This window comes from Oncorhynchus kisutch, linkage group LG29 (genome assembly GCF_002021735.2).
Source record: "Oncorhynchus kisutch isolate 150728-3 linkage group LG29, Okis_V2, whole genome shotgun sequence".
Lineage (NCBI taxonomy): Eukaryota > Metazoa > Chordata > Actinopteri > Salmoniformes > Salmonidae > Oncorhynchus > Oncorhynchus kisutch.
In genome coordinates, this window is record NC_034202.2 from 46,136,744 (window position 1) to 46,149,243 (window position 12,500).

General features: G+C 44.3%; 1 protein-coding gene and 1 long non-coding RNA gene across 2 annotated transcripts in view; both read right to left on the bottom strand.

Moving 5' to 3' along the window:
- Window positions 1-9,364: 9,364 nt before the first annotated feature.
- On the bottom strand, window positions 9,365-11,239 carry LOC116358304 (uncharacterized). The gene is made up of 2 exons (XR_004206192.1): window positions 10,392-11,239; window positions 9,365-10,284 (listed from the first exon to the last, which is right to left on the bottom strand). It is a non-coding gene; the product is annotated as an uncharacterized LOC116358304 (long non-coding RNA).
- A 1,258-nt stretch (window positions 11,240-12,497) lies between these two features.
- Window positions 12,498-12,500, bottom strand: part of proser1 (proline and serine rich 1) — a 34,303-nt gene continuing 34,300 nt past the window's right edge. Inside the window, exon 12 of the mRNA XM_031809101.1 lies at window positions 12,498-12,500. This exon is cut by the window's right edge and continues 1,336 nt beyond it. The gene's annotated coding sequence lies outside the window, so the exon portion shown is untranslated.

Here is a 12,500-nt window from a genome sequence, read left to right on the forward strand (position 1 = left end):
GCTCTCAAGATCTCCAGTACGCCTTCACGGTCTAGCCCATCCTGTGCCACCTCCACACTCCAGTCCTCCGGTAGCAGCTCCCCGCACCAGGCTTCCTGTGCGTGTCCTCGATCCAGTACCACCAGTTCCAGCACCACGCACCAGGCCTTCAGTGCACCTCGCCTGTTCAGCGCAGCCAGCGCTTTTCTCCTCTCCTGCGCTGCTGGAGTCTCCCGCCTGTTTAGCGCAGCCAGAGCCTTTCTCCTCTCCAGCGCTGCTGGAGTCTCCCGCCTGTTCAGTGCAGCCAGAGCCTTCCTCCTCTACAGCGCTGCCGGAGCCTCCCACCTGTTTAGCGCAGCCAGAGCCTTTCTCCTCTCCTGCGCTGCCGGAGTCTCCCGCCTGTTCAGCACAGCCAGAGCTGCCAGCCTGCATGGAGAAGCCAGAGCTGCCAGCCTGCATGGAGCAGCCAGAGCTGCCAGCCTGCATGGAGCAGCCAGAGCTGTCAGCCTGCATGGAGCAGCCAGAGCTGTCAGTCTGCATGGAGCAGCCAGAGCTGTCAGTCTGCATGGAGCAGCCAGAGCTGTCAGTCTGCATGGAGCAGTCAGAGCTGGCAGTCTGCATGGAGCAGCCAGAGCTGGCAATCTGCATGGAGAAGCCAGAGATGTCAGTCTGCATGGAGCAGCCAGAGCTGTCAGTCTGCATGAAGCAGCCAGAGCTGTCAGTCTGCATGGAGCAGCCAGAGATGTCAGTCTGCAGGAAGCAGCCAGAGCTGCCAGTCTGCATGAAGCAGCCAGTCTGCATGGAGCAGCCAGAGCTGTCAGTCTACATGGAGCAGCCAGAGCTGCCAGTCTGCATGAAGCAGCCAGGGATGTCAGTCTGCATGGAACAGCCAGAGCTGTCAGTCTGCAAGGAGCTGCCAGTCTGCAAGGAGCTGCCAGTCTGCATGGAGCTGCCAGTCTGCAAGGAGCAGCCAGAGCTGTCAGTCTACATGAAGCAGCCAGAGCTGTCAGTCTGCAAGGAGCTGCCAGTCTGCAAGGAGCTGCCAGTCTGCAAGGAGCTGCCAGTCTGCAAGGAGCTGTCAGTCTGCAAGGAGCCGCCAGTCTGCCCAGCGCCGCCAGTGCCGCCAGTCTGCCCAGCGCCGCCAGTGCCGCCAGTCTGCCCAGCGCCGCCAGTGCCGCCAGTCTGCACAGCGCCGCCAGTCTGCCCAGCGCCGCCAGTGCCCCCAGTCTGCCCAGCGCCGCCAGTGCTCCCAGTCTGCCCAGCGCCGCCAGTCTGCCCAGCGCCGCCAGTCTGCCCAGCGTCGCCAGTCTGTCAGGATCAGTTAGATCCACCAGTCAGCCAGGATCCACCAGTCTGCCAGGATCCGCCAGAAGTGCCAGTCAGCCAGGATCCGCCAGAACTGCCAGTCGGCCAGGATCTGCCAGTCGGCCAGGATCCGCCAGTCAGCCAGGATTCGCCAGTCAGCCAGGATTCGCCAGTCAGCCAGGATTCGCCAGTCAGCCAGGATCCGCCAGTCAGCCAGGATCCGCCAGTCAGCCAGGATCTGCCAGATCTGCTAGTCAGCCAGGATCCGCCAATCAGCCAGGATCTGGTAGATCCATCAACCTGCCTGAGCTTCCTCTCACTCCTGAGCTTCCTCTCACTCCTGAGCTTCCTCTCACTCCCGAGCTTTCTCTCACTCCCGAGCTTTCTCTCACTCCCGAGCTTTCTCTCACTCCCGAGCTTTCTCTCACTCCCGAGCTTTCTCTCACTCCCGAGCTTCCCCTCAGTCCCGAGCTGTCCTTCAGTCCCGATCTGCTCCTCAGTTCAGTGGGGTTCTGGGTGAGGACTACTAGGCCATGGTCGGCGGTGAGGGTGGTCTATCCAGGGACGCGAGGAGAGGGGACTAAGACATTGACTGAGTGGGTTCCACGTCCCGCGCCGGAGCCGCCACCATGGACAGACGCCCACCCGGACCCTCCCTATTGTTTTGAGGTGCGTTCGGGAGTCCGCACCTTAGGGGGGGGGGGTTCTGTCACGCCCTGGTCTAAGTATTTTGTGTTTTTCTTCATGTATTGGGTCAGGCCAGGGTGTGGCATGGGGTTTTTGTATTGTGGTGTGTTTTGTCTTGGGGTTTTGGTGTGTATGTATTTGGGATTGTAGCTAGTGGGGTTATCTAGCAAAGTCTATGGCTGTCTGGAGTGGTTCTCAATCAGAGGCAGGTGCTTATCGTTGTCTCTGATTGGGAACCATATTTAGGCAGCCATATTCTTTGAGTTTGTCGTGGGTGATTGTCCTTAGTGTCCTTGTTCCTATCTTTGTTAGTTTTCACAAGTATAGGCTGTTTCGGTTTTCGTTTCGTTATTTACATTCTTTGTTTTGTAGTGTTTGTGTTACTTCGTGTTTACGTTATTCATTAAACATGGATCGCAATCTACACGCTGCATTTTGGTCCGACTCTCCTTCACCACACTTAGAAAGCCGTTACAGGCGCTGTGTTAAGAAGCAGTGCGGCTTGATTGGGTTGTGTTTCGGAGGACGCACGGCTCTCGACCTTTGCCTCTCCCGAGTCCGTACAGGAGTTGCAGCGATTAGACAAGACTGTAACTACCAATTGGACACCATGAAATTGGGAGAAAAAACGGGTAAAAAAAGAGCTGAAAAGTTTAAAAAAACAATATGGGGATGAGGTAGGTAGTTGGGTGGATGGGCTATTTACAGATGGGCTATGTACAGCTGCAGCAATCAGTTAGCTGCTCAGATAGCTGATGTTTAAAGTTAGTGAGGGAGATATAAGTCTCCAGCTTCAGTGATTTTTGCTATTTGTTCCAGTCACTGGCAGCAGAGAACTGGAAGGAAAGGTGGCCAAAGGAGGTGTTGGCTTTGGGGATGACCAGTGAGATATACCTGCTGGAGCGCGTGCTACGGGTGGGTGTTGTTATCGTGACCAGTGAGCTGAGATAAGGCGGAGATTTACCTAGCAAAGACGTATAGATGACCTGGAGCTAGTGGGTCTGGCGACGAATATATAGCAAGGGCCAGCCGATTAGAGCATACAGGTAACAGTGTGCCACAGTGTGCCATCACAGCAGCAAGATGTGTGACCTGTTGTCACGAGAAAAGGGCAACCAGTGAAGAACAAACACCATTGTAAATACAACCCATATTTATGCTTATTTATTTATTTTCCCTTCATTTTTATTTCACTTTTGTATATTATCTATTTCACTTGGTTTGGCAATGTTAACACGTTTCCCATGCCAATAAAGCCCCTTGTATTGAATTGACATGGAGAGAGAGAGGAGTAGCATTGTTTATAAAGCCTGTCTGTTTATAGGCTCGGCCCAGAGGGGGTGTGGTCTCATCCCTAACAAACACATTAACAGACTCTATAGGTGTGAAGAGAGAGAGAGAGAATCAACCAAAAAAACAGAGCAAACTAGACTGCTATTTGGCTCTAAACAGATGGTACACAGTGGCAGAATACCTGACCACTGTGACTGACCCAAACTTAAGAAAAGCTTTGACTATGTACAGACTCAGTGAGCAATGCTATGGAGACAGGCGGCCATAGGCAGACCTCTGTGGCCCGTTGCCATGAGAACAGGGTAACCAGTGGACCATAGACATTGTAAATACAACCTATATTTATCTGTTTATTTATCTTCCCTTTCATACTTCAACTATTGCACGTTGTCACAACACTGTACATTGCCGCTAATATAAGATTTAAAACGTCTTTATTCTTTCAACACTTTTGTGAGTGTCATGTTTACTAACGTTTCCCTTGTTAATTTCCCTTTTGTTAATTGTCTATTCCATTTGCTTTGGCAATGTAAACACGTTTCCCATGCCAATAAAGCCCTTTGAATTGAGAGATGTAAACATACACTATATACAATATAGAAAATATTGCGCTTGAGGTGGTGGGTCGACATCCGAGCTGAGATACACTATATATACAAACGTATGTCGACAAACCTTCAAACTAGTGGATTCGGCTTTTTATGTAATACATGGAATCATTATGATCAGACTATAAATATACTGTAATGAAACAGGCAGGGAAGCAGGTCTCTTCTAGACCGAGGTCCGGCGCGCTGTCGACTGTGCCGCAAATGCATGCTCGTACGACAGAGTCGATTTCCGCGATTATAAACCCAGGTTCGTTACAATACAATATATGGAGTCATTATGGTCAAATATATAGTTCCCTTCGTTCAAAACCCTAATCCACCAGACACTTTCTCCTTTAGCCTGGGGATGTCATTCACAACCCTACCCAGTTGAACAGGTGAGGTGAGGAAACAGCAGAGGGAACACCCCCCTATCCACATTGATGGAACAGTAGTGGAGAGGGTAGTACATTTTAAGTTCCTCGGCATACACATCACAGACAAACTGAATTGGTCCACCCACACAGACAGCATCGTGAAGAAGGCGCAGCAGCGCCTCTTCAACCTCAGGAGGCTGAAGAAATTCGGATTGTCACCAAAAGCACTCACAAACTTCTACAGATGCACAATCGAGAGCATCCTGTCGGGCTGTATCACCGCCTGGTACGGCAACTGCTCCGCCCAAAACCATAAGGCTCTCCAGAGGGTAGTGAGGTCTGCACAACTAATCTCAAGGCCATCAGACTGTTAAACAGCCACTGCTAACATTGAGTGGCTGCTGCCAACACACTGTCAATGACACTGACTCAACTCCAGCCACTTTAATGATTGGAAATGATGTAAAATATATCACTAGCCACTTTAAACAATGCTACTTAATATAATGTTTACATACCCTACATTATTCATCTCATATGTATATGTATATACTGTACTCTATATCATCTACTGCATCTTTATGTAATACATGTATCACTAGCCACTTTAACTATGCCACTTTGTTTACATACTCATCTCATATGTATACTGTACTCGATATCATCTACTGTATCTTGCCTATGCCGCTCTGTACTCACTCATATATCTTTATGTACATATTCTTTATCCCCCTACACTTGTGTCTATAAGGTAGTAGTTTTGGAATTGTTAGCTAGATTACTTGTTGGTTATTACTGCATTGTCGGAACTAGAAGCACAAGCATTTCGCTACCCTCGCATTAACATCTGCTAACCATGTGTATGTGACAAATAAAATGTGATTTGATATGTGTGTGTTTCCAGCGTTCTCAGTCCCACAAGAAAAGGAGTGTTTCACTATGAAGCTATAGTGATGTACAGTACTAAATCGAAATCACATTTTATTTGTCACATTCTTCGTAAAACAATAGGTGTAGAGACTAACAGTGAAATGCGGGTCATTTTCCAACAATTATTTTTATTTAAACTAGGCAAGTCAGTTAAGAACAAATTCTTATTTACAATGACGGCCTACCGGGGAACTACCTTGTTCACGGGCAGAACGATAGATTTGTCTTTACCTTGTCGGCTCTTGGGATTCGATCCGCCAACCTTCGGGTTATTAGTCCAACGCTCTGACCACTAGGCTACGTGCAGAGAGAAATATAATCTACACACTAGTGTTGCTTCCATTCTCGTTCATGACGGTCAATTACAGAAGGTATGTGTGGAGCGGCTAACTTCAGTACAACAGGTTTCTACGGTCGCATTTACAACGTAATACATGTTGTCATAGAGACAGTTCCAAGTCTCCTGCCCGTCGGTCCACGTTACAATACAAATGTTTACAAACAAGTGTCACTTAGCAACAGGATTTAATTTCATTGAGGCGTACATGTTCAAATCAAATCAAATTTTATTTGTCACATACACATGGTTAGCAGATGTTAGTGCGAGTTTAGCGAAATGCTTGTGCTTCTAGTTCCGACAATGCAGTAATAACCAATAAATAATCTAGTTAACAATTCCAAAACTACTACCTTATACACACAAGTGTAAGGGGATAAAGAATATGTACATAAAGATATATGAATGAATGATGGGACAGAACGGCATTGGCAAGATACAGTAGATGGTATCGAGTACAGTATATACATATGAGATGAGTATGTAAACAAAGTGGCATAGTTTAAAGTGGCTAGTGATACATGTATTACATAAAGATGCAGTAGATGATATAGAGTACAGTATATACGTATACATATGAGATGAATAATGTAGGGTATGTCAACATTATATTAAGTAGCATTGTTTAAAGTGGCTAGTGATATATTTTACATCATTTCCCATCAATTCCCATTATTAAAGTGGCTGGAGTTGAGTCAGTGTGTTGGCAGCAGCCACTCAATGTTAGTGGTGGCTGTTTAACAGTCTGATGGCCTTGAGATAGAAGCTGTTTTTCAGTCTCTCGGTCCCAGCTTTGATGCACCTGTACTGACCTCGCCTTCTGGATGATAGCGGGGTGAACAGGCAGTGGCTCGGGTGGTTGTTGTCCTTGATGATCTTTATGGCCTTCCTGTGACATCGGGTGGTGTAGGTGTCCTGGAGGGCAGGTAGTTTGCCCCCGGTGATGCCTTGTGCAGACCTCACTACCCTCACTACCCTACCGCATCTGTAGAAGTTTGTGAGTGCTTTTGGTGACAAGCCGAATTTCTTCAGCCTCCTGAGGTTGAAGAGGCGCTGCTGCGCCTTCTTCACGATGCTGTCTGTGTGGGTGGACCAATTCAGTTTGTCTGTGATGTGTACGCCGAGGAACTTAAAACTTACTACCCTCTCCACTACTGTTCCATCGATGTGGATAGGGGGGTGTTCCCTCTGCTGTTTCCTGAAGTCCACAATCATCTCCTTAGTTTTGTGGTACGAACTCAGACAGACGCACATTCTCTCCCTCTCTATCTATTATAACCTCTGGTATTACAGTTTTCACAAAACTATTCAGACCCTCTGACTTTAGCCCACATTTTGTTGGGTAACAGCCACAATGGATTATATATATATATATATATATATATATATATATATATATATATATATATTTTCTCACCCATATACAATCAATACCTCAAATGACAAAGTAAAAACATGTTTTTAGAAATGTTTGCAGACTTATTTTAGAATAAATATAGAAATATCTCATTTACATAAATATTCACACCCCTTGAGTCAATACATGTTAGAATCACCTTTGGCAGCGATTACAGCCGGGAGTCTTTCTGGGTCTAAGAGCTTTACACACCTGGATTGTACAACATTTACCCATCACTCTTTTAAAAATTCTTCAAACTCTGTCAAATTGATTGCTGATAATTGCTAGACGACCATTTAAGTCTCGCCAGAGATTTAAGACGATTTAAGTCAAAACTAACTAGGCCACTCAGAAACATTCAATGTCGTCTTGGTAAGTAACTCCAGTGTATATTTGGCCTTGTGTTTTAGGTTATTGTCCTGCTGAAAGGTGAATTCATCACCCAGTGTCTGGTGGAAAGCAGACTGAACCAGGGTTCCCTCTAGGATTTTGCCTATGCTTAGCTCCATTCCATTTCCCCAGTCCTTGCCAATGACAAAAATACCCATAACATGATGCAGCCACCACCATGCTTGAAAATGGTACTCAGTAATGTGTTGTATTGGATTTGCCCCAAACATAACACTTTGTATTCAGGACAAAAAGTTAATTGCTTTGCTACATTTGTGGCAGTTTCACTTTAGTGACTTGTTGCCAACAGGAAGCATGTTTTGGAATACATTTATTCTGTACAGGATTCCTTCTTTTCACTCTGTCATTTAGGTTAGTATTGTGGAGTAACTACAATGTTTTGATCCATCCAGTTTTCTCCTACCACAGTCATTAAACTCTGTAACTGTTTTAAACCATTGGCTTCATGGTGAAATCCCTGAGTGGTTTCCTTCCTCTCCGGCAACTGAGTCAGAAAGGACGCCTGTATCTTTGTAGTGACTGGGTGTATCGATACACCATCAAACATGTAATTAATAACTTTACCGTGCTCAAAGGGATATTGAATGTCTGCTTTTTCCTTTCTACCCATCTACCAATAGGTGCTCTTCTTTGCGAGGCATTGGAAAACCTCCATAGTCTCTGTGGTTGAATCTGTGTTTGAAATTCACTGCTCGACTGAGGGACCTTGCAGATAATTGTATGTGTGGGGTACAGAGATGAGGTAGTCATTCAAAAATCATATTAAACAGTATTATTGCACACAGAGTCCATGCAACTTATTAGGTGACTTGTTAAAGACATGTTTACTCCTGAACTTATTTAGGCCATAACAAAGGAGTTGAATACTTGACTCAAGACATCTCAGATTTTACATTTTTAATTAGATTGTAAAAATGTCTAAAAACATAACTCCACTTTGACATTATGGGGTAGTGTGTGTAGAGGCTGGTGACACAACATCTACATTTAATCCATTAAAATTCAGGCTGTAACACAACTACATTTGGAAAAAGTCAAGGAGTGTGAATACTTTCTGAAGGCACTGTACACACACACACACACACACACACACACACACACACACACACACACACACACACACACACACACACACACACACACACACACACACACACACACACACACACACACACACACACACAGTAGAGTGCCAAGAGAATCACAGCGATCGCCCTCCTTTGTGACAGCACGGGGGTTAAAACACAGGAGCTTCACAGAGCAGGGCGAAGTTGCCCCTAGATGCTGATCTTGGGTCAGTTCAGCATTTTCCCCAATAATGGTTAAGGTTCGGATTTGGGGAAGCGGAAGCTGACCCAAGATCTGTACCTAGGGGAAACTGATCCTAGGTCTTTACCTAGGGGAAACTGATCCTAGGTCTTTACCTAGGGGAAACTGATCCTAGATCTGTACCTAGACTGACCCTAGATCTGAACCTAGATCTTTACCTAGGGGAAACTGACCCAAGATCTGAACCTAGACTGACCCTAGATCTGTACCTAGGGGAAACTGACCCTAGATCTTTACCTAGGGGAAACTGACCCTAGATCTGAACCTAGGGGAAACTGACCCTAGATCTGAACCTAGACTGACCCTAGATCTTTACCTAGGGGAAACTGATCCTAGATCTTTACCTAGGGGAAACTAACCCTAGATCTGAACCTAGACTGACCCTAGATCTTTACCTAGGGGAAACTGACCCTAGATCTGAACCTAGGGGAAACTGACCCTAGATCTGTACCTAGACTGACCCTAGATCTGAACCTAGACTGACCCTAGATCTTTACCTAGGGGAAACTGACCCTAGATCTGAACCTAGGGGAAACTGACCCTAGATCTTTACCTGGGGGAAACTGACCCTAGATCTGAACCTAGGAGAAGGGGGGAAACTTCATCACTGAGCATGGTCCGCACACGTCAACCATTGACCTTACAGCACAGCCTGGTCAACCGAATAACAGGAGTAAAATACACACATATATAACATGTGTTTACTGTACTCACTAATGGGACGAGGTAAACACTCACTGGACAGTTTATTAGGTACACCACCCACGTTCACAAAAAAAATGGTTCCCTCCTACAGACACTGAGTCACGTGACCGTGGCTTGTTATATAAAGCAGGCAGACAGGCATTCAGTTACTGTTCCATTGAACGTTAGAAGGGACAAAAACGATTGACCTTTGAGCGTGGTACGATCGTCGACCGCCTTAACCGGGCTTTTCACACACGACAGTGTCTAGGGTTTACCGAAAAACGCCTCGACAAACATCCAGTGAGCGGCAGTCCTGTGGGTGAAAACAGCTCGTCCGAGGACAAGGGAAAGAATCGTGCGAGGGAACAGGCGGTCCCACAAAACAGGGAAAATAACAGCGCAGTACCTCGGTGGTGTGCAGAACTAGACCTCAACCCAACGGAGCATCTTCGGGATGAGATGGAATAGGTTTCCGACACCTTGTAGAATCCCCCCAAAGAATTCAGGCTGTTCTGGAGGCAAAGTGGGGTCGGGCGGGGGTCTGACCCAGTACTAGATGGGTGTGCCTAATAAACTGTCCAGTGAGAGAGCGTGTGTGTGTACCTGTATTAATCCACATGGAACACGTATCCTTTTCCAGTTGTCTGGCTACTCAGACTCATCGTCTGGGTCTGACTCCCTCTCCGACAAGGTCTAGAATGGAAAAACACTCTAATTGTACTGATTGGTCCAGAAACCGATGGGTTGGGCCCAGAGCCAGAACACACGTGGGTAAAATGGCGTTTTGAAAACGTGTCATTGGCTTTGATGTTCTGATAGGTTTAAAAACAATCCAAATCGCGTGATTATCGTTTTGTCAGCACAAACTACTTCAATGGCGGCAGTCTCAGACTGAAGTGTGTTGAGAACATAGAGGGAGAATTCAGTTTGAGTCTTCAGGCAAATGTTTCACCTGGTATCCTGGTCATCTAAACACAATGTTTCACCTGGTCATCTAAAACACAATGTTTCACCTGGTCATCTAAAACACAATGTTTCACCTGGTCATATAAAACACAATGTTTCACCTGGTCATCTAAAACACAATGTTTCACCTGGTATCCTGGTCATCTAAAACACAATGTTTCACCTGGTATCCTGGTCATCTAAAACACAATGTTTCACCTGGTATCCTGGTCATCTAAAACACAATGTTTCACCTGGTATCCTGGTCATCTAAAACACAATGTTTCACCTGGTATCCTGGTCATCTAAAACACAATGTTTCACCTGGTATCCTGGTTATCTAAAACACAATGTTTCACCTGGTATCCTGGTCATCTAAACAATGTTTCACCTGGTATCCTGGTCATCTAAACAATGTTTCACCTGGTATCCTGGTCATCTAAACAATGTTTCACCTGGTATCCTGCTCATCTAAACAATGTTTCACCTGGTATCCTGCTCATCTAAACAATGTTTCACCTGGTATCCTGGTCATCTAAACAATGTTTCACCTGGTATCCTGGTCATCTAAACAGTATGTTTCACCTGGTATCCTGGTCATCTAAACAGTATGTTTCACCTGGTATCCTGGTCATCTAAACATAATGTTTCACCTGGTATCCTGGTCATCTAAACAATGTTTCACCTGGTATCCTGGTCATCTAAACATAATGTTTCACCTGGTATCCTGGTCATCTAAACAGTCTGTTTCACCTGGTATCCTGCTCATCTAAACAGAATGCATAATGTTCCTCACATGAAGACGTCTAGTATAGTTCTGATGAGTCAGCATGAGTAGCCATTGTTAAATACCCAGACTGAGTCCCTAACGGCACCCTAGTCCCTATACAGTGGACTATATAATAATAGGGGACTACATAGGGAATAGGGGACTACATAATAATAGGGGACTACATAATAATAGGGGACTATATAGGGAATAGGGGACTATATAATAATAGTGGACTATATAATAATAGGGGACTATATAGGGAATAGGGGACTATATAATAATAGGGGACTATATAGGGAATAGGGGACTATATAATAATAGTGGACTATATAATAATAGTGGACTACATAATAATAGGGGACTACATAATAATAGGGGACTGTATAGGGAATAGGGGACTATATAATAATAGTGGACTACATAGGGAATAGGGTACTATATGAAACACAGCACCAGCACCATAGGGAATAGGGGACTACATAATAATAGGGGACTACATAATAATAGGGGACTATATAGAGAATAGGGGACTATATAGAGAATAGGGGACTATATAGGGAATAGGGGACTACATAATAATAGTAGACTACATAATAATAGTGGACTACATAATAATAGTGGACTACATAGGGAATAGGGGACTACATAATAATAGGGGACTATATAATAATAGTGGACTACATAGGGAATAGGGGACTACATAATAATAGGGGACTATATAGGGAATAGGGGACTACATAATAATAGTGGACTACATAATAATAGTGGACTATATAGAGAATAGGGGACTACATAATAATAGTGGAACGACATAGGGAATAGGGGACTACATAATAATAGTGGACTATATAATAATAGTGGACTATATAATAGTGGACTATATAATAATAGTGGACTATATAATAGTGGACTATATAATAATAGTGGACTATATAATAGTGGACTATATAATAATAGGGGACTATATAATAGGGGACTATATAATAATAGTGGACTATATAATAGTGGACTATATAATAATAGTGGACTATATAATAGTGGACTATATAATAGGGGACTATATAATAATAGGGGACTATATAATAGTGGACTATATAATAATAGTGGACTATATAATAGTGGACTATATAATAGGGGACTATATAATAATAGGGGACTATATAATAATAGGGGACTATATAATAGGGGACTATATAATAATAGTGGACTACATAATAATAGTGGACTATATAATAATAGGGGACTATATAATAGGGGACTATATAATATAGTGGACTACATAATAATAGTGGACTATATAATAATAGTGGACTATATAATAATAGTGGACTATATAATAGGGGACTATATAATAATAGTGGACTATATAATAGTGGACTATATAATAGTGGACTATATAATAGGGGACTATATAATAATAGGGGACTATATAATAATAGTGGACTACATAATAATAGTG